This window comes from Numenius arquata, chromosome 2 (assembly GCF_964106895.1).
Source record: "Numenius arquata chromosome 2, bNumArq3.hap1.1, whole genome shotgun sequence".
Lineage (NCBI taxonomy): Eukaryota > Metazoa > Chordata > Aves > Charadriiformes > Scolopacidae > Numenius > Numenius arquata.
Genome location: NC_133577.1, coordinates 34,719,843 through 34,743,605, shown reverse-complemented (window position 1 = coordinate 34,743,605; position 23,763 = coordinate 34,719,843). Strand labels below are relative to the sequence as shown.

Below are 23,763 nucleotides of genomic sequence, written 5' to 3'. Positions count from 1 at the left end.
ACAAGAAATCCAAGTAACCCATCCCCTGCTCTAACTGGTAAACTACCTCCTACCTTATCCCAAAGCCAAGAATACAGTCATCTAGTCAGGATTCCCAAGTCCCTCTGCTATTCTCTTGAGGAATGACCAGAGAGTGCAGTAATGCATAATTTTTCCTGCCAGTTGCATTGGAAAGGTAAGACTGGAGTACTATCTGTTACTCATCATGATCTCTTTCTGCATAAGAGAACGTGTTTATAATTAAATTATAATTATGTTTAAAGTTGAAACAAGAGGGAAAGAAGAAGAGCTGCTTTGAGGCTGTGGAAAGGAACTGGGATAAGACAGATCTTTTTTTCTTTTTTTTTTTTTTTTTTCAGGTTGGGCCCAGAGATGCCACTAAGAGATATTTACTCATATGTAAGAAAGGGTAAAAGTACCATCATTTTTCACTTCTCTGGTTACAGAACACACCCAGAACCGGACTGTGTTCAGACAGGTTGGGCAGGGTATACTTCATGTTGATAAAGAAAAGATCCAGCAAACATTGCCCAGAAAGTGGCACTGCAGCCTGCCACAGGAAAGCTGAACTCCATTTAAAACCACTTAAAAAGGAAACTCTCTACAAATTAAGACTTGGTAATGAGTAAAAAAAGATCAGAGGCACAACTACATGCTGATTACAAGAGAACTTAATTAAGGAAATTGTACCCATCTGTACAATGTTGAAATGGCAACATGTTCATTTCCAGAATTACCAATATTCCTGCTTCATAAGAAAAATCAGAATAGTGTCCAGGCTAAAAGGCAGTTTCCTAACCTAACAACAGTGCTATGTATATTCTGGATCTTTGTCTTATGTGTTAAGCATATACTGCAAGCTCAGGGATCCTTGTAGAAATATTTTCAAGCAAAAGCAAGGTCTAAATGTCAGACTCACAAAATCTATCAAGAAGATAATAATCTTTAAACATCTAAACTTCAATCTTGCATAACAAATAGTCAGAATAGTCAGTGGCAAAGCTCTAAAGCATATCAGTAGAACCAGATTGTTACCAGTTTTGTCTGACTGCCAATTCTTTCCTTAGCCACCATGAACAGATCCAGTCCATTTCCCATCTAACTGTGAAATTCGATTGTATTTAAGAGGAATGATCTTTATAAAGCGCACATTAAATAAAGTCCTGCATAAGATCCACCAAGAATTTTTTTTCCTTCCTCCACACCTGATAACAGCTGTAATCGTTCTGACTCCAGACTTGGCATTGACTACTGTCAGTAAGTCAAGGACAATCCTGCCTTTTACATTACAAACATTAAATGCCTTTGGTGGTGTTAGCAGGAAGCACGTCAGAAGTGACCAAGCAGTCAGCTGTGCACAAAGCTCCCATGAATATATCTCAAACACACAATGGGGAAAGATAACAAGGTGGGCATGGACCAAAACATTTTAGCAAAATGTCCTTATTCAGAATGGAAAGATACCCATTGAACAGAAGGACAAAAATCACCTGGAAACTAAATCTCAGAGAGCCAAAAAACCCCCAAATCATCCCAGTCTAAAAACAATGCTACTAAAACCATCATTGTGACTGAAAGCCTCTTTAACAATGAAACTTTCATAATACTCTCTTTTGACAATTTAACTAGCCTTTCAATTTAAAGCATTACAACTTCGTTTGGTGAATGGAGATGCTGTTCTTTTAAAACAAACCATCAGGTTCTTGTTCAGGCTACGTCAAGGCTATGAATCAAATGCTAGATGGTCAAAAAAAAACCAACCCAAAAAACCAACAAAAAACCCAACAAAAACACAACAGAAAACTTTCATTATCTGGGGACCTCTTAAATTAAAAAGTATATGTTTTCTTCTCAAACCAGACTACTCTTCTTCCTCATCATTGCTTAAACCACCTATTGCATTACTTTTGAAGACTCCCCTTTGCCCAGCATTAGTGCTACCATATGCCTAGGAACGTTCAGGTATGTCTTTTCTTCCTGGAAGTTTTACCTCATTGGAAAAGGACGATTTTGGTCATTTGCCTTGGCCTTCTGAATGAACGACAACTGTGCGCTGCAGACAAACAACTGAACTGCATTTGCAAGCGAGCCTTACAGCATTATGCACAGTATGCTCAGTGTATCACAAAGGTATATGTTTATTAAGACACTAAAGAAAAGATAGAAGGAACTCTCAGCATCAGGCCTTCAAAGTTTGAGCCTATTAAATGTATTCAATGTCACATTTGCTGGGAAGGGGTGAGTGTTGGGGCAGAAGGTAATAGCAAAGAATTTTGTGGTTCCTGCAAGCTGAATCCAGCCATTTGTTTCCTTCTATGGACATTTTATTGCCTTTTAAAAGCACATTTATTTCTGGCTCTGACTGTCCAGTATGAACCCTCTCCCTAGGATTTTGGAAGGAGAAAGTACAACTAATCCTGATGAAGGAACTCTAACAAGAATCACCAGCAGGACTCAGAGAGCAACCTTTGCTTGTCATGACCCTCTTTTTCAGTTTCTGTGCAGTAAGTGAGGAGCCAAAAAGAGAGAACAGTGAGTGACTGTTTATTGATGTTTGATTAGAGTCCCCAGGAAAAGTCCGCGTTTGGGTGAGTGGCTGAACTTCAGCCTCCTAAGTGCTACTGACCAAGCACCAACAGCATAAGGACCGTCCTCTTTTTTAGTGTCCTGAGAACTCCTTTAACACCTATTGCCCACACACAGAGCTCCCAGAGTCCTCACTGTGCCTCCTGGACTGAACCATGGGAGCTGCATGGAACTTGCATTACCTCCATGGGAGAAGGAGTGCCTGGGTAACACAGGGAGCCCGGTCAGGCATCCTCTCACAATTCTGTCCCACATTTTCAGTGAGAGAACAGAAGTGTAAGTATAGTACAATTAATGCCACTTCTTCTTGGGAGACCACCACAAAATGCAATCAGAGTATAAGGATATAATCTGAGTCCAAAAATTGAAAGATTTTCAACCAGTCTATTTTCTTTGTAAGAAAAGCCTATTTTCTTAGGTAGGGCCGATCATTACCATTCGTACTTTATGAATGAACAAAGAACCAATGAGGGACTACAGGGGCCTGTCATAAAAACAGAAGAATATGCTGGGCTCTGAAAAATCTACTAGGTGCAGGGCACCTCCAGCTAGCTCTACTCAGTTTGTGCTGCCACTGACTAGAGATATGCTTTACCTGTAAGCTTAGACTCTTCCTGACGGAGATCAGTAGGATGGAAGAGAAAAGTTCTGCTTCTTAGCATACAGTCAAATCAAGGCAATTTAAAACATATTTGCATATGGTCACCAGAGAATTAGCACCTCATGCAATGAATGATTAAAACTGTTTAAAAAGATCTGTTGGGGGAGAGAAACTACAGTTACCTTGAATTACTGATCAGCAAACAAGTCCGAAATATTCTTTTGCACCAGTCCCAGGCACCTTCATTCCAGGAGGATTCCAGAGCTATCTTACTTGGTAAACTCCTGGCGGAGAGGGAATACAAGCAGTGCACAACACAGCAAGCTGACATATCTGTGTGTACATACCTCCTAACCACATAAGCAGCGGAAACAATAAAACAGGGTAAATAGGAAAAACTGCTTGGGTAGAGTTATACTAGCTCCAGTCCTGCTGAATTTTAAAGATATATTGCAACATCTTTTTCCTGGAGTGCAGTTGCTCTACTTAGAGCTGGGTGAGAAATGTTTTTTCCCTTGCCTTTGTATCATGGAGTGGGGCAGGGGGGGAGATTAAAAAAAGAAAAAAACCCACCACTTTTTAATTTCTTTGTTAATGAAAAATAACTAAACATACACAGAAAAATACAGACCCCAAATTCAGAAGAGCTCAGAACATCTGTATTCTCCTTAATCTGATGGATCCAAACTGAAGTCCCACTATTCTCACACTATCTGCTCTAATCCAGGAACCAGGTCTTTTGTTTGGCTCTCCCTTCTCTCCATCCTTTGTCCTCCTGCCCCAAAATTCCACCCTAAACTTCAGACAGTTTGACCGAGTCTGGTACTTCACTGCAAAAAGCTCTGGTTTTGATACACTCCGTTAAATTAAAAGCTGTCTTATAAGAGACATCTAACCTCAATCATATGATTTTAAGATCAGTATCATGCTGATAAGTATAGTATAAAGTACAGTAGCATGATGAATGGACACATGTTTTTTTTCTACTGAGTTTAAGGGTGCTAGAGGAATCTTGTAAATGATGCCATTGAGCACTGCCCAGAGAGGGAAGCAGCATGGGAACATATCAAGGTCACAGCAAACCTTACTTAGCTCTCTCTCCCTGCCATGCCCGCCCTCAGCTGCAGCTTAGCGTGGGATCCTGACAGCAGGAGGTTCCCACTACAGGCCTTTGGCTTCATCTCCCCATCAGCCCCCGGACTCTCAGCTCTTCTCAGGGACTCTCCACATGCTCCAAAGAAGAAAGATCCCAGGCATTCGTCTGGGGCTCTGGGAGCTGCTTGCTCATTCCTTCTGAGGAAACAGCTGGAAAGTTGCCCTGAAAAACTAATTTGTGAGCTGCATTCCCTCCAAAAGTTTTATCAGCTGGCTCACTTCAAACAGGTTTTACAGAGGGATGGGAGAGCTGGACTGGATCAATGCCTTTGCCTATCCCAGGCACCAGATCCTCAAACCCAAGTCATTCTTCACAAAGTCCAAAGTGAATGCTTTTAACAGGTGCAAAAACAGGCAGGCCACTTTCTCCTGCTCCCCATCTCACCTTCCTGACCCCAGAGTTAACAGACAGTTACATATATTCTCTGCCTATCTAGTAAAATGTGAATAGCCACCTTTTCCTGCTTCTTTCTGTCTGAGAACTGACTGGAAAGACTAAAAAGCTCTCAGGACTAAAGAATTTATCAAACCAAGGCACGGTTACACTGATGAAGAACATTGCAAAGCGAAGCATAATTTTAATTATCTTCCCTTATTAGGGAAAAACAGAAGGAGAGAAAGTCAAGAATCCTCTCAGATCAGAGGAAGATTGTAAGAAAGGAGAAGAACTATTGAAGACCAGAGTTGGCACAAAACCAAATGGGCATGAAGTGGCTACAAACAAATTTAATTTGGAAATTAGAAGCAGATTTCTAAACACCAGAGGAATGAGGTTCTTAAATGGCTTCCCAATAGGACACAACAGGAGCAAAAGCTGTTTAATTTTGAGACAGACACTGATAAATTTATGAAGGGAATCCTGCAACATAGTTTCCTGCAATTACAGAAATGCTGTACTCTGTGACTCAGGAGGTCTCTTTCAGCTTTGCACACCTCATCCCCTACTAAGCTAAGACTGGATAAATAAATAAAATCCAGAGAAGAGGTCCAATAAAACCAGAATATTAGCAGGGCAGCTAATATAAGGGTGAGTCTGCTCTCTTTATTAAGCAAATTTATAGGGGTTTTTTGAGTGGAATGTATCCACCCGTAGGGACTTTGATATATTCAGGTAAAAATTTGGGTCATAAGAGAAGAATGAGTCAGCAATAAAGTTCTATATAACTATGACCACCTGCAATGAACAGTATGATGGTGAACCCTTCCACCTATCATGCAATCATTAGACTAAACTGTGAGAAGGTACCTTTGCAGACCTGCATCCAGGGATTAAAGCTGTCAGAAGAACTGTAAAAAGGGGTAGATAAGTGAGAAAATTAAAATAGCAAATCATTCAGGAAGAATCCGAGTTAAACAAAGAAGTTTTATAGCTGTGAAATGTGTGGATGGGTATAGAAACAATCACCTGTCTTTTTCAGACTTAAGTAAAATTTTACTGGAAAGAATCTCTGAAACCATTAAAGAGTCAGCAGGGAGAAATCTTTTCACATTCTATTTCTATATTGAAAACCCCAGGATAATACCACCCTATTCTACACACAGAAGAAAAAGCAAAACACATGAAGCTGAAAAAGCATGAAAAATATAGTACTGTAACATAAGAAGTCATCTGTGAACTCTCCTGTAGCACATCAAACATGAGGTATTCATTCATTCCCACAAATGGAGTCAGTGTTGATCTATAAGCTGCAGCTCTGTATTACACATTTCAGTTTCATGCATTTAAGCCAGACAAACATTCCCAGGGGATTGAAAGAACCCGCTACAGTGAGTTGTGGTTCTATTTTGGATCATATCACAGCATAACAAATCACAGTTTCAGACATTGGGATAAGGGGCTCAATAAACCAAGTAGCATGATAACTTCATGTATATCCCTTCCACACACGCAGCCATGTGTAGAATCAAATCCACTTAAGGCCCTTCAAACTGTACAGCTACAAAGCAACGATCACTCTCATACCTACGTTTCCATATACTATTATTCATCCAAATACATATTCTTAAATACACATTGTTTACTACCTACTGTTGTGTAGCAGTAGCTATCTAACCCTGTCCACACACACCAAGACTGTTTACCAGATCTGATCCCTCAGATTTGAGGAAGCAGAAGAGAACATAAATTTTTAATGCAGAAAGTTCTTTTGATGCTGCTGGTTTGTTCCAGTGGTTTTTCAGCTGTGTTCCATACAAAGTGGTCCTCAGAAGCAGAGTCACTAGACCTATTTGGTAACCTACCAGTTTCCTATTACTGCTGTCCTGGAAGAAATTCTGAGTGCTAAGAATGATGTCCTGGTCCCCTGTTGGTTTAGCACATTTTTAGAGTCAAAGTGGTTTGTGAATTAAGTAAATTTTTAGAAGGGAAAAAAAAACAAACCCCACCACTTAGAGGTTGGATTGGAAAACGAACCATATTGCAAGCACCCTATACTGGAACTCCAGTCCCGCTGATCTTTGCTCTAGTTCCCAAAGAAATAACTTTAAAACATGCAAGGGCATTTAAAAAAAGTTTTTCTTAATAAAGCATCTTACAGCACCCTGTGCAGATTAGCAAATGTTTTTGAAATATGGAAAGACTCCTGTTAACCACTGAGTAAAGATGAGAGACAAGCCTTTCAAGAGAGTCCAAATATTGCTGAGGTACAGGATGCTATATTTACCTAAAGAATTTTGCACATTAGATGCCTGACTATTAATGTCATTTGGTTCTCAGGCTGAGAAACTGAAAATGTAACTCTGAGCTATTTTGACTGTCTGGGCCTTGGGATATGAAGAAAGTCAAAGCAGCAAGCACGAGCCTAAGTCTCCAAACACTGACAGCCACACTTTCTTGTTCTCTCTCTATTGCGCCCAAAGTCAAAGCTCTGCAGTAGTTGCCTTCTTTCCAGCTAATTAAGGTGTCCTGAAAAGATAAATGAAACAGGGAAAAATAACTTGGCTGGAGTACATTTTCATTTTTCCATTTTAATTTCACCTACAAGTCAGCCACCTTAAGCATGACACTGGATGGTTGGCAAAAGCACAACATTATTGACTAAAAACCTAACATCGCTAGAACTCATTATTTGTTCTCGGGTATTTTCTTAAGTAAAAAAAAAAAAAAAAAAAAAAAGGTTGTTCAGTATTAATAAATCCCCGAAGGGCTTCCAATCCAAACACTGTACAGTATTAGACGATGAAAGAACTGTTAGCGAAGTGAACAAGAAACAGGAAGTTGGAACTACCTGGCCAAGTTTCGCTCTATAACCTGAGTTATGTGCAATTAAAAAATAACCAGCACAAAGAGTGAAAAGCAGCTTCCAGTACAAATATGTACTTTTATGACCAAATGCTCCATAGACAGAAATCAAAGATATTTTTTTCTAAAGAATATGATTAAAAGACAGCTATTGTTTAAATCTCATTAAAAAGGGAAGAAGACATATATACAAACATGAAAATACAAAGTTTGCATAACTTTTTAAACCAGTATCTCTTTTTTTAAAAAATATAAATCCTGCCAAAAAGTTTAGTCTGTGCTAAAGTTATTACATATCCTTGTAGTTACTACCACAACCTCTGTGCCACTGTCATACCTAGTGCCTTTGTCCCACCTTCCAGTCTGAAAGGAAGTGTCTGCAGTTCACAATCTTTGACTTCTAGATGAGCTTAATGCAAAAGCCCACGCGCAACTTTCCAAAGGGCCTCTGAATCGGGCAAAGAATGCAGAGCCTAAAAACACAGGGCTTGAGTAATGCAAGTGGAGTACTGAAAAACTGCATTGGGTGATTGAATGATTCAGGGGTTGGTAATGGAATACAGTACGTCCTTCCACCAGGTCACTAGGCTGAATCCATTCTCGATAACGAACAAAACCCATTCCCATTTGATGGATGTTAATGTGAAATGAATTGATCAAAGCTGTCCTGATAAGCGAGTGAGTTTGTCACGTTATTATTTGTCACTTGAAACAAAAAGATCGCAAGGACTTCTGTTGGCATAACCTAAACAAATTACAGAAGCAGCCATCCCAATTCTAACTAGTCAGGCCTTTGTTGCCTTTATTGGCAACCTGACAACACTGGCCAAAAAAATGAAATTGAACAGAAATACGCTGAACTTCAGTTTTGATCGTCTGACTAGACCAAAATGGACAGCGAGAGAGCAGCACTGGGGAAGTTGACTCAGCCACGGTCCAAGGCATCACTTGTTTTGTGGCTGAACAAAGGGACTGTGGTCTTCCAGGGCTGTCAGCTTAACAGCTTTCACCCAAACCAAATTAATTTTGCCTTCTTAAAATGAAAACAAAAGAAATCCAACTCACCAGTGAAGCTGTCCAAGACTTTGGAAAGATAATAAACCTTCAGTTTACTGGGATCTGCACTTAATATAGATGTGGGTGCCAAGATGTAGTTCCACCCCAGCTGTCAGTGCACCTTTCTATTCAAGCAAACCTAGCTTCCTGGCTTTTAGCACACACAAATTAGGCACGCTCAATCAAGTTACTGTTCATTTTACTAAAGCATCAAATTGCCAGAAAAGTGGGGGGGCGGGGGGGAGGGTTGCCTATGAAAATATAAAATTGAGCCTTTAGCGTGTTTTCTTCAAAACCAAAAAATTACCATTTTGATACGAACATTGAAGCTTTTACTTTATTTTGTGTCTGTTTTAACTGCAGTAAGATGTATTAAAAAAGAAAATCAAAACAAAACAAAATCCTCCATCCATCCCCTGCATCCCTGCATCTTTGAGTCCTGTACCTGAAAGTGTATGTTAATGCCCAGCCTGCTGTCAAAGGCACAAGCTGTCAACAGGAGAGTGAAGCACTAGTGTAGGCATGCACACACAGGCGTATGCACACACAGAGTATTTATAAAACTGCCACTGTAAGGGATTTAGGGTTTATTTTTTTAATTAACTGAAGATGATAACACAAGAGCTTTTCATCTGGCATGAACTTGGGTTTCATCAGCTGCTGGAAAAGATTCTCTTGAAGAAATGAAATTACAGTGTTTCTCCAAGTACTTTCCATGGATTTCAAAATAAACACAGCTATATGATCGTGCCAGTTAATAGACAGATGTAGGTAAAGTTACAGGTCTTGATACATCTAGAAAGAGGCTGCAGAGCTAGACACACAATCTGGCTAACACATCATATTGGCTAAATGACAGAATGCCCAGTTTAAAAAAAATGTGAAGCACCAGTGAAAAGAACTGGGAAGGGCAGTTGCAAAGGGGGCCCTTGGCCTACCTGCTGCACCTGGATATTGTATTATACAGCACATGGCATAAAAGAATTCATTATTTGATGCTCCTTCTGCTCATCCACAATTTCTCACCATGTCAAGTTTCTCAAACTGCACAATGCATGAGAGCAGGAAATTAAAAAGGATGCAAAGACTTCAGAATTGAGTTTGCTCTATGCTCCACTTTAAAAGTCAGCAGTTCCACTGTGAATCAGTTACCCTCTCCATCCCTCCCCAAAATGACAAATTTACAAGATGGTAAGCAACGGCCCTGAGTATAAAACTTATCTTTCCCAATGAAGGCACTAAGAATTGCAGCTCATACTAAATAACAGCAATGCCAACTGCCACTTTGTCTTTTCTTCTCATATGGAATCTTCACAATCCATGGTCTCTTGAACTGACCAATTATAAAAAAAAAGAAGGGGGGATACCAGCAAGGCCTTTTTTGGTCCCTAGGAATCTAGAAATTCCTACCTCTTTTCCCCATTTCATGCTCCAAAACACATCAACTCGATACATACTTTTGCTATGTGCTCAGAAGATGATTTCACAGGTTTCAGGGTGTAGCAAAGAGAACAAAAGGGATTTCACCATTGCTTTGATTTACTGGCTGGCAAGGTCAGTGCAGTATTTAAATGTGATTATTTAATGATACATTAGGTCACTACCACGTTTTTGTAAGTATAATTAAACTGGTAGGGTGCCTGAAAGTTTTTTTAATTCTTCTTGTTCATTATTTTTTATATTTAAGAAATAATACTCTCAATAATGGATTGACATTAAAGAGAGACTGAAGTTTTCCACAGATTCTGATTAATCTGATTAAGAAGAAAATAACTTTGGAACTACCGATAAGAAAAAGGAACAGCTCAGTCATCAGCTGTCTCAGTCACAAGATGACAGCTGTACATATGTGAAGATGGAAATGAATTAATTTCTTGGAGGATGTTCATGCACATGAGCATTGGCAGATCTGAGGTATTCTGTCTGGAAGAATCAGTACTAGCTGCATATGGGTATCTACTCCACTGAAATTATTCTTTGGGGAACACATTCCTGCAATAATTCCTTTCCATCTCCACCTTCAGAGCTATTAAATCTTATTTACTTTCCTTCACCTTCTCTACAAGTCAACATTTTTGATGTTGCACAGGACAACGTCTCGAGAGGTCTCCACTTATACTGATAAAGATATCTCTTGTGTAATGGAAAATGTGGCATTCCAAATGATTGCAAAAGTAGAGACAGGCAAATAAATCAGACATAAAACCACATCTATCCCTGTTCAGTGTAAAAAATTGTCTATGAAATATGTTATCAAAGAACAAGGCAGGGTACTATGTTGTCAGCATGGCGAGTCTTCGATATGAAACTGAGGTTTGGGATTCTGCTTCTGTTATATAAAGCAAAAAGAGGCTTTACCTACAACAGAGAACAAGGCCAAATACATCTCAGCTATGTGAGCATCACACACCTTCATAACCTGTGGTAACGTCCTGTACTACATGATGCCAGAAACATTCTTAGAGAAAGGATTTTGCAGTAGGTTTCATTAAGTAGACTATGATAAGATGCTCAAAGATGAATTAACAAAAAGAACCTGAAGCTCTGCAAAACAATGACCAAAACTGATAATATTCAAAACCAAACCACTGGTAATTTGTTGAGTAAGCATGAGTCTTGCTCTGGCTAGACTCACTCAACAGAGTTACTGTCAGCGTAAGCAAGTAGTAGACAAGCACTCCAATAGCAGGCACAGAACTCATAGCACCGTCAACATTGTGTCTACTGGCAGATAAAAAGAGTAGTCTCTAATGAAAAAAGATATTCAAGGAAGCTCTGTTTCTTTAATTTGGCATAAATATAGGTGGAGGATTTCTTCACATTTTAAATATCACACACGTGTCACATTAAGCTAATGTTTTGGAGACTCTGAAGGAGTTAACTGTATGACCTGAGCATCAGCCATGGACAGTCCTACAGTGTGGACACTCAGGTACAAAGTACCTCAAAGAAAAACACTCAGGGGCAAAACAAAACACATACTAAAGTGAATTTCCAAACAATACAGTAAAAATAGGATCAGGCATATCAAACTATCTCTTCCATTTGCAAAGCAAATGTTCTAATTTGAAATATAGGCAGCTAAGAGAACCGAACTGAAATCACTTCAACTACCATATTAAACATGTCATGCAGACAAATGAAATACATGGGGAGATGCAACTGATGAGTGATGGCAGAGAAGACACACTTCCAGTAAATAAATTAGCCTTCTACCAAGACAAGTATCTGCTAGGGTCAAATATGTCTCAGGATGTCCGATAGCTCTATGATTCTCAATGAACTTGCTCCACTGCCCAGGGGTCCAGCATGTCCTGCACAATACACAGGGAAAACTGAGTAATCCCATCAAGTAGTCTGCTTAAAGGAAAGTGAAAAATATTCCTCAATAAATTACTGAAGCAGCAATCAGACATCTGACTGGTGCCTGCTAGTTCAGAGATGAACTGAAGAGGGAAATAATTTCCAAGGGCCCTTCATACCTGGATGTCTAATGAATCCTAAGGACTATAAAGAAATGGCTTTTTTTTTTTTTTTCCTGAAAAACTCCTAACATCCCAAGGATGCACTGCCTCACAATAACTTTTTTACTGTCTCTTGCAGGTAAGAAAGCTGACTCCTGCTCACACACTCCACTGATTCAGCAGAGGTAGTAGCAGTGTAAACTTTTCAATGAGGTATAATAATTAGGAGTCTGAATGACTGCATTCAGTATGGTCATTCAGTTCTTTTAATCTGCTTTGCCCAGCATGTCTCACATTAAGGACTCAAAACTTGCAAATCTTTCCACTCCACTGCACGTGATTTGTAAGTAATAGGAAAAAAAGCCAGACAGAAACATCTTGTTGTTCTAGGCACAACCAAAGCCCCAGATCACAACAGAAACACCAATTTCTAATAGAGGCTGTATCAGACAGGAACTTGACAGCTCTGACCCTTCTCTACTCACAACAGAAGTGCAATAATTAAAATAATACCTTCGTTCCTTTTAAAGCCTTTGATTCAAGGAAATTCAAATTGCTATTCCACAAAGCAGCAGAATATTATTATACACACCAGGATACCCGTAAGCAAGTATAAACATACACACAGGTAAAGAGAGTCTTTTACTGTATTCTCTAACTCTTCATTATATATGGGTAGAACACGGCACAATTATCAGCCTCTTGTACCAGTAGTGGTATTGGGATTTCTATGAAGAAAGCTGTATGCCTGCCTGAACGTGTGCCTCCCCCTTTCCCCAAACAACTTGACAATATGCAGTTCAGTCATTAGGGTTTACGGGTCTTATTATGCAGTTTATAGATCTCCATCCTCTGCTACACATCTGTGCTGGATACAAAGGATATGTTCCCATATCAGATGTCAAATTCCAGCCTGAAACTTGATCAACACTGAGTGAGAGTTCTTCCTCATCTCCCACACCATTACTGAAGTAACATTTCTGTCAAGAGATTCCACACTTTCCCTCCCCTTCTTTAGCCAGGCTGACCCCACAAGACATTCCAGAAAAGATAACACGATCATATCGAGGGTCTAATTTCTGAAGCTGATCAACAGACTTTATATTTTTTCTTTATAATTCAGATCATCACTTAACAAACAAACAAAACTACCCCCACAACTTAAGGGAACAAAAATTAAAAATATTGACTGCTCTAACTGGATGCTATATACTGTAGCTCTCTGTACGTGTGCATAATTTCTGTTTTAATTGTTTAAAACATCTTATCTTTACTCAGTTCTTCACTTGAATTTTTACCAACTCCCCGTTTCAGGGAGGGTGATGCCAGATGCAGCAACAGCGCCCTCTGTCCGATGCACAGAAAGTGGCATTTAATGCCTCTGCTTTTCCAGAGCTGCCAATGTATTTAGTTAAATTTAAACAAACATACACATTTGCTCGGCAATACTTTGCCACCCGACTTCCACTGATAACGCAGTTTTAAAAAGATTATTATTCCTCTTGCACACATCCCAGTGCGTTTTAAAACTGCTTAACGCGAGATTTGGTTTTGCTCTGGAAAAGTAAATGACAAGTCCCTCCAAGCTTTTTGAAAGTCTTTTTTTTTTTTTTTTCAAATCTCCCTCTTTAATCATCTCCGCAAGAAAAGCCAATTACAGCTCTTACCAGCTTTCTTTCCCCCCACATACAAAAGCACTTGCTGGTTTCCCCTTCCCCACTCCTGCAGCAAAGTGTCAATGTGGAAAGAGGATTTCGAAATAGGAGCACAAACGCTGACAAATCCTCAAAGTTTTTTTACACTTTTATTTTGCCTCCATGTTTTCCCAGCTGCTCTGCTTAGAAGACAATAAAAAAACCGGCCTGCAAAAAACATTACAAATTAAGAGACTTGGAAAACTGCAGCCCGAGGAGGAGGAGGATGTGACTTTAGTTTGACTTACCAATTTTATCCAGCTGTATATTTTCCTACTTGCTTTTTTACAGCAGCTGAGCTCAGTGCTCAGGAACGTCCACCCCGTGTCAGGGAGCCAGGCAGAGCGCTGATCCCCGGGCTGGATGCTGCTGAGCGAGAGGAGCTGGGCTGACGGCTGCTGCTGCTGCGGCGGCGGCGGCTGCGTGCGCTCGCTCGGACCCAGACCAGGAACTGCTTCCCATTCCCCAGCCCCGCTTCCAGCGCTGCAGGCTTCGGGAGGCAGGGCCGGCCCCTGCTACTGTGCTGCACTTTCTTAAAGGGACAAGCTCCGGCCTGGCAGGAGCGCACAAGTACCGGGAGCTACCGGGGCTGCCCGGGGCGGCGTCTGGAGCCGGAGCGGCGGGAGGGGTGGGCTCACCGCCTCCGACCCGGGCGATAACCATCGCAACACGAGGCGGTTTCCTACGTGCCTTGGGAACAAGAACAACGTTCTTCGACACAGCTTCTCATTCGAGGCTTTCAGGTGTTGCGGTTGTGGTTTTTTTTTTTTTTTTCTTTTTGCTTCCTTCACACCCTCCGCAACCCTCCGTGGGTGGGAATCACGGACACGGCGAAGGAGGAGGCAACAGCGGCCGAGCCCCGCGTCTCTGCGGACCCTGGGTCTGCGGCGGGGACCCCGGTGGGTGCAATGCGTCCACTCCACCCGCTCCCCTGCTCCGTGCTCTACATTGCGGCACAGCATCCCCAGCCCCCGGGCTGCAGCGGCACTAGAATTAGGGATAGCCCCTGGCAACTCGGGTCATTTTGACCTTAAGAGATTTTTTTTTATTCCCTGTAACGGAGAGGATATGACTTAACTAAATAAAAAGCCCTCATTTCCTAGTTCTCCCTCCTCAGTCATTCTCCAGATAGCCTTAATCCCATGTAAACCCCTGTTTCTAGCATGCTTTCTGTTTTCTGACTTCACTTTCAACTATATCTGATATTAATAGCTAGATTAATATGGGGGAGTTGTCTGCCTCGTGTATGTTGCTGTCTGCAGTAAAGAAACCGCATCCTCTGTTAAACAGTGACACTGAGATTCAGAGATAGTAACACCATCTGCAAAATATCTCTCTCTCTCTCTTTTTAAACTCCTGGAAGTATATGGTTTGCTCTCCATACATGCAAGTCATTTGTTATCATTACACCAACTGAACTCCCATGATGACAACACAAATCAACACATATCACAAGGCAAAGTCATACATATACAAATATGTATATATTTAATGGCACAACCAGAGAAAGCAAGCTACAGAGGAAAAATATCACCTTCAAACTGGCAGGCTAAAACAAACAAGATGAGACCAAGTCACCACTGTCCTGTCTTCTCTGCCTTCTCATACCCTAATGTACAATAAGCACAGAACGGGTACAAACTGCTAGTAAGTCAATGTGACTTCTATTTCTTTGGTCCTATGGTAAAAGGACATGGGTACAACCCAAAAGGTAAATCCAGCCCTTTTAATGCGAATGGTCCTTCACAAACAGGCTCAGTAGGTATCCGCTAACTACTGGCATACCTTCCATCCTGAAGCAAAGTAGCCATTTAGCCACACTACTAAATCATAATCTTCAGCATAATTAGCCTTGTATTAAACCACAGGGACCCATCAGCGTTCCTCTAGCATGAGCTGTACTATGTTCCTGCCTTTCTCAGCATAAAGCCTGGGAAAGTTTTATGATTTAGATGATTTACATGGGAAAGTTACATGATTTACACATGTAAACTACATGTGATGCACAGTAGAAGAGATTTTATAATTCCAGCAGTCCTCCCCTCTGTTCACACGTTTCCATTAGTCTATTAATCCTCACTTTCCACTCACATGTCTGCCTACTACTTTTTGCATCTCATCCTCCAAGTCCCTGCCCCTTTACTCCCTGTTTCCCTCTTCTGCATGCCAGGTACTTCTGCAGCTGATCTCCACTGCAGAGCTCCACCTAACTGTCTCGGTTTCCCCGTCTCCTCTCTATACTCTCAGTTTCTTATTGGAAGAGGAAAGAAGAGCTGAAAGGAGAGGTGGGAAGAATTAACTGATTTCTTCTCTTGCTTCCCTCTCCTTCTCCAGCCAAGGTTCTGGAGCCAGAGACCTGCACCCAGCCCTAGAAACTAACCTGCAGGAGCAGGCCAAGGGACAAGGGTCAGGTAGGCTTGCATTACTGGCACTGTCTCCCTTCTCACCTTACCACACTGTACCATTTATTATGACACAGTGTAACCAAGATAAATGGCCCTTGTCTTGTTCATTAGTTAAAAGTTAACAAAACACTCATCTTTAAGACAAAGCTGGTCATCCATTTGATGCCTCAGCTAAGGTTATTCTGGTATGTTCAAAACAGGCGAAGTCTGTCTACAAGACAACAGGGTAAAGTGCTGCAGTGGATGGGGATTTGAATGGCAAAGACACCAACGATGGAGAGAAACCAGGGCTTGGGGAGAGCTAAAGCGATGCTCCATTGCTCCACACGCACAAAACAAGAACGTGCAAAACACAGGAAAGTACCCAGCAGGAAACAGGCTTGTGCCATTAGCCCAGAATGATCTAACCACCATAAATGTTAAGATAAAAAAAGAGTCTCCGCTGTTCCTTACATATGTTGCTCCTTACACTCCTTATAATCCCATGTGAAAGCTGCCCCCCCCCCTCACTGCAGCATCTGGATTGACATTGACAGAGCATTGTCTAATGGTTACAGCACAACTCCTGGTTTCTATTACTGGCTGTAGGAGAAATGTGTGGTATATTAAATAAAATAAAGGACATAGAATTTGAATTCTGCTGCATGCTTCGGTATTTCATCAGCAGTAAATGAAACTAGATAAATCTCTGATTCTTTCTGTGACTCTGTTTCCCCAATAACAAAAAAGTACATTAAGCTATGTTGTTATGTAATTCAACACTTGTATTAGTAACAGACAGAGAAACCAGCTTTTTATTATTAAATACTGAACTGTAGATACCTCAGTGCAAACTGAAAAACATTGCAGTTTGCAAAAATGCTTGATTCTGCAGAGCAATCCCCTTGTACAAGAGGTGACATTTAATAGGAGCTATTTCGGTGGCTTAGCTCATAGGGGACAGCAAGAGCTATGCCAAAGTTACCAAGAAAGAAAAAAGGTTTGTTTCTTTTTCTAAACAGTGTATCACCTAAGGCCTACATCCCAAGGCCGCACAAACATGCTTACAAAGGCAGCTCATTTTGAATTTAGGAATAAGACCATTAAAGAATTCACCTGCCTATTTCTATAAGAATTTTTAGGTTCTGATGACCAAGATTGAAACCAAAAAGCTATAGTATAAGGGCCCTTAATAGTAATGAGTGAAAAGACAAGGGGAAAGGGACATACAAAACAAATAGATTATTTGCTACTCAAAAACAGATTCCTTATAGAACGCAGAAGCGCAAGCTTCTGTGAGATGTTGCTCCACCTCTGGAGATACCAACTGTTTGTTAGATCCCTTGTCAAAACAAAAGGACAGGGGTATAGTAATCTAACAACAAAAGTGCCCATTGTGAGAGGAGACCCAGTGCCAGGCTGCCTGCTCCATCTGACAATGAGATTAAACACCACAGCTCTGTGAGCTGGGCTGCATGCCTTGCCTGACACCACCACCCAGTGCAGCTACAGGGTCAAAGACTTCTGCTCAGTCACCACAGGCTACAGAACCAGCAAGACTTTCATACCCTCCCTACAAAGATTTTTTCTGCACGTCTCCCAGTCTCCGAAATGCCACACAATGTTTTGAGCATCTCCTGAGTGTGACACACAGAGCAGTATTACTACTGTACACTGACATCGGATGTAACATGGTGATGGAACCAGCACTAACACTACTTATCAAAGCCACAAGAAATTCTGTCCCCTGTCTTTGAGGGGATGAAATGAGGCATATATAGTCAATACAATGCAGACATGCATATATGTTCTTTTAGTTAATATAATTCTTCTAAAATTATTTTTTAACTTTGGGTTCAAACCACATCATCAGATCTAAGGGCTGGATTCCACTCCCACTGACTTCCTGATGAATAAGAATGGAATTACCCTCCAATTCAGGGATATATAAATTGCAGATTAAAGCTTTTCCATCCTAACTCACATCTTTAATGTGTTAATACAACAGTTTGAGAACTTGCTTTGAACTTTAAAAAAGGAGGGACCTGGACAATGCTCATGTGAAATAATGTTCATTACTAATTAAAAATTAGAACTATTCGTGCTGCAAAGTTGTTTTCCATTTAATGAATCACAATGCTTGTACACACCTCTGTGTACATATATGCATTTACACATGTGCATGCATGCAAATGTTTGAGTGAAACTGTGACAGAACTTACTTATTGTTATTAAGGTTAGCTTGCATCTGATGTATTGTTGGTGCACTTCCTTTTCTGCAACATTCCTGACACCATGGAAAAATACGTTTTAGTTAGCTGCCAATACAAACCCAGCACAAACATCTATTTTTGGTGGGTTTGTTCTCTCAGTTGAAAAAAAAATGGTTAAAAATAAATAAATTGGTTCCTAGAACTTAAGCCTTATCAGATCCGTAAGAGTTGTGCAGTTAATAAAAGTTATGGCCTTCAACATGAAGATAATGTTCCTTGACAATGCCTCAAATCGATGTACTACTTATCAAACTACTTCTACCGACTGTTCTTAAATAAAAACATTTGGTTTCCATATTAAAAAGTGGCCGACACCACAGAATTTTTGTCAACTACAACTACATCAAAATCTGTATCCATCATCATAAGATGTAAGATGTTGGTTTGGACCTTTCTGGAGATGGCACATTTCAATTTCATCCTGCGTATTTTCTGTTCAAAGCTCTTTCTCTTTCATTGGCTTCTCAAGCCCATTAACCCACTCTCTTGTATTTGTCAAGATTTAGTGAGTGGTCTGCACAAGTTGTTTGCTGACAAGGGAACAGTGAAGACCAAAAGAAAAGCCACTTGCTGCAACTCAGGTAACAGCTATGGAAAGAGGAAAGAGACATTTTCTCTTCAGAAAGAAGGTTTACAAGCTCTTAGAAAGCAAAAGTCAGAGAGTACTCCATCTGAAGGAAAAAGAAAAAAATGTGGAAATTGTCTCATTTCTCCCTTTAGTTTTGCTTTGCATTTGTCAAACATTTTGAAAGTGCAACTCTCTTTTCAGATAACAGCCCAACTGAAACCCAAATCCCTCAAAGCAAGGGAGACAGAATGAGCCAGAATTAGATTAAATTTAATCTGCCAGCAATTAAAGATAGTTACCAGCCCCTGACTACTGTAAACACTTGTAGCCAGCAACTTCACCTTGACTTCATTTGTCTGCCTTGAAGGAACTTGGGTTGTGTTCTCATCTAACACCTTATGACCATTTTGAACATACTCGTAATGCTTTCTCGAGAATAACAGACCAGACTTTCAGAAAAAAAAAGAACTCAGCTGAACTTGAGATTCTTTCAGTTTATTCCTGCTTTTCAGTTAGCAAAATAGACGGCACTGATTTGTAAAATGGAGTCTTCCTCTGCTTTCCCCATAATTTTTTGAATGCTTACTTCTATTACTAGTACTGTGTGTACTGTGTGCAGGTCTGGAGCCCTCAATATAGAAAGGACATGGACCTGATGGAGCGGGTCCAGAGGAGGACCACCAAAATGATCAGGGGGCTGGAGCACCTCTCCTATGAGGACAGGCTGAGGGAGCTGGGGTTGTTCAGCTTGGAGAAAAGGAGGCTCCGGGGAGACCTCATAGCGGCCTTCCAGTACCTGAGGGGGGCCTACAGGAAGGCTGGGGAGGGTCTGTTTACAAAGGCCTGCAGTGACAGGACGAGGGGCAATGGTTTTAAGTTGGAGAAGGGGAGATTTAGATTGGATATTAAGAAAAAGTTCTTTACCATGAGGGTGGTGGAACACTGGAACAGGTTGCCCAGGGAGGTGGTTGAGGCCCCTTCCCTTGAGATATTCAAGGTGAAGCTCGACAAGGCCCTGGGCAACCTGGTCTAGTTGAAGGTGTCCCTGCTGACTGCGGGGAGGTCGGACTAGATGACCTTTGGAGGTCCCTTCCGGTCTGGACCAATCTATGGATCTATGAATCTATGAATCTATTCTGTATATATCTTCTCACCTTCCAGAGAAATATTTTTTTTAAAAAAGGGTATCTATGTTCTCGCAAATAGTCACCTTCCAGAAAGTGCAGCATGCAGACAGGAGATCTGTATCACAAACATTAGTAACCACTTGTTGTTGGCTCTGTATACTAAATAGCTGAACTAAGGAGGGCTGGAGTGAGCTGCCTAGGCAGCTGCTCCAACAAAAGTCTGTATAATAACATTCCTCAACATTTTTCATTTGAAGGCTTTTCTTGCCTTTTTGAAAAAAATCCAAAGACCACCTTGGGCTGCACTGCAAACTAGGCTTTGACTAATAATAATTTTAAAATTAGTTTGGGCTCTGAATGGTGTGTGGTTTTTTTTTCCTTTTATTTCGCTGATTTATATGTATGGATTTGTTTGGTTGCATGGCAGGGAGGGATGTGTGGGCTTTTTTAAACTTTGGAATTGTTTAGGAAATGCCTGATGTTGTATTGACCATCATTTAATTAGGCGATGATCTAGATCATGTCTTGTTCCAATCAAGAATACAGCTTTAAAACAGTCAGAAATAAAGTCAGTCTCTAGCCATGAACACGCAGACCTCAGAGACTTCCACAATAATCAAAGCAATGTCTATACAAAGGAACAGGGAAAGGGAAAGGCTACTTCTACTTCTTTTCCTGATACAGGGTCTAGGCCAGACCTTTTACTCTGACTTCCAGTTAGAACAAAACCAGAGTGAAGAAGTAATGGCAGTTTTTTAATGGTCCTTGTGACTCTGCGCTCTATAAGCTAATCGAGGTATGTTAAGACTCTGATGTGAACTTAGAACAGCCTTGGGTTTTTGTAAATGATACTTGGCTACTCATGGATCCTGAAACATCTGCTTAGCAGGCAGGGAGCTCCTGCTAATATCCTCTTTATAGCACCAGTGACAGATCTATCACACTGCTCCTATTCCACCTAGGAAACTCACTTCCTTCGAAAGGGACTTCAAGGTTGCCAGTTCTGTGTGCTTCTGAGTGCTTTGTAGCATCTCAGTGGAAAAAAAAGGGCTGGAGCAACAAGTCCTGGCTCCATCTGTGATACTGGGCAGAGGACAACATTTGCTTACTGTGTGTTCTTTGCAGAAGAGCTAGAAGGATTAGTTACGGTTGGTGTGGCTTGCTAAACTCTGATTATTCATGTCCTCTGAAGTTTACATGCAAACTAATTAGCAGCACTGATCCCTTAGTAAGAAGTTGGAATCAATTAGGAAGGCAGCAGACCTTATTATAGCAATTAATTGCAAATGACATTTTGTTTCAGTACTTGATGGCCAAGCTCTTCATTCTGGCTTTGGTGTTTTGTTGTTGGTTGTTTTTTTTTCCCTTAATTACGCCACTGTTAACCCACCCTGATTTTTCCTGGCCATAACCTCCATCACATAGAATCTGTCCTATTTTGTGACACACACTTTCCTGGAGAATACTTGACTTTCTTTGCAGGAATTCCTGTATGTTTAAGAGTCCTGGAAACAAGACAAAGTTCCTACGGAAAGGTGGCTCCCTACTTCTAGGCAAAGGATGCTGAATTGGTCTCCTGGAAATCTGCTTGACTGTGAGGGTGAGGACAGGGGAGAAGAAAGGTGTAAGCCATCTTTGTTGTACTTGGCAGGATGGTTCAGTTCACTGGGAACGCAAAGTGCCGGTGCTTCAGTGGGGTGCTAAGTAGTACATGTGTCATTACCAGAAAGATTGAGTTGCTCTGGAGACAAAAAAAAACATTGGTCTCTTTGTGAAACAGTTGACTGGGTTATGAAGAAGGGCACGCCCAGATTCTGCAAGGTTTAATTCCATTGCGGTAGTCTGAGCCAGAAGGAGACTTGGCATATGCCAAGAGAGCAACACATATTTAACTAGGTAGTGGCCCTGATTCCGTGCAAGATATTTAAGCACAGCAACTGGACTCCTAAAATCATTGCTCCTGAACCACTGCACATGCCAGAGAAGAAAGTGACCATCTTGAGGGATGTAGCTAATCAAGAATGAATCAGTCAGTTTTCAAGAAGACTTCACAGATGTAAAATGGTAATATTTTAAAATTATGGAGAGTAAATGTGTTCCTCTTGAATACATATTCATACACAGCTAGAGAACTGGAGCTGTGAGCAAAACACCCTACTTTGTTTCAGGTAACAGAATCTGAAGTTTAGCATTTGTATTTTTTTGTATTGGCTGTCTGTGAGGTTCTAACAGCTGTGGGAACTATTGGGGATACTGACAGAGGGGCAGGATCATGCCTATGGAGACAACTGCAGGAAACTTACTGCTCACTTCAGCAGAAGTATGACTGAGCCTGAGCCCTGACAACTGATTCATCACCGCCCTGCTGCTTGGTGTACTCATTTACATCAGGGTGAAGCATGCACCACCTTAACTCCGCCGCATTTTACACTCCCATTGCACTCATGTAAATACTGCTGTAGAGTGCATGGCAGCAGGGAACTGGGTGACATGACTTCACAGCATTTCAGATCCAGTAAAGTGGAAATCCCATAGGAAGAAAAGGTTTCACACTCTTTTGTTTCTGCAAGTGATTGCTGCAAGCACTAGGAGAGAAATTGAAAGGACACTGAAAAGGATGAGACATTAGGTGTAATTAGGCTTCAAGCACAAATTGAATGCACAAGCTCTTCTTAATAGACTAAAGCCCTGAAGGATTCTAAATTGCAGCAAGGAGGAAGATGCTGACACTAGTTTTCTTCTAATTGGTGGCCACTCTGGAAGAATGAAGGACAGGATAAAGAAAGAAAGAGGAAAAAGAGCATAAAATCAAGAACATCACTAAACTATCATTTGCAATAAGCTTATTTACTAACTTAATATAACAAATGCCTCCAGTTTAGACTATACTTATAATCAAAACCAAGTTCATATGCTGGCCCTCAGACTGAGTAACAGAATGACTAACACTTGTAGCACAGCCTGGATACAAATTCTGTTCTGTTGAAGTGGTAAAGAGAACAGATGGGGTAGGAGGTTACAATATTTATGCTATTAGTATATATGTTGCTTCTAAACACACCTGGTTTGTCTGTAGTTGGGGACAGTGAGGCACTGTTGCTGTAAGTTGAAAACAACCTTGCAATAGGTGGAAGATTCTTCTTGCATGGTGCATGTAGGTAACATCACAGAAGTTTAAGAGAATAGCAATACCTAAAATCCTGTTCCCTGGTATTCTGTTCCTCTCCCACTCCCCACATGCAAATAGGAACTAACCTGGATGGTATGTGTGGTTTCTGATTTGCTCTTCTCTCTCTCTGTGTACGTCTCTGTGTTCAGTTCAGGTCCTCACCGCGTAGGAAGAGCCCACCTTCAGATGAGTTAGTACAGCTGTTTTGACTGTAGAGATGGTCTTCTGGAGAAACAACTGCAAATAAATAGTTCCTTTTAGCTTTCTATCAATATAAAGTGCATCTCCAATGTTTTGTCAGAAAATGCAAGGTAGTAGGTACTATTTGGGCACATAAAGGCAAGAACACACTTAAAGGCTTCTTTGCTGAAGCACTCAACAGTGCTCTTAATACACTCTAAAATCAAACCCAACATGAGTATCTCACACATACCATTGTACCTTC

The 23,763-nt window shown here is 40.9% G+C and overlaps 1 protein-coding gene across 2 annotated transcripts in view; it reads right to left on the bottom strand.

The window, feature by feature from the left end:
• DAAM2 (dishevelled associated activator of morphogenesis 2) overlaps nucleotides 1-23,553 on the bottom strand; it is a 189,675-nt gene extending 166,122 nt beyond the window's left edge. The window contains exon 1 of one of the 2 annotated variants that reach the window (XM_074144494.1): nucleotides 23,405-23,553. The gene's annotated coding sequence lies outside the window, so the exon portion shown is untranslated. Of the gene's footprint in view, nucleotides 1-14,045; nucleotides 14,405-23,404 lie in introns of those variants that run through there. The other variant, XM_074144492.1, reaches the window with a different exon arrangement.
• Nucleotides 23,554-23,763: the final 210 nt, after the last annotated feature.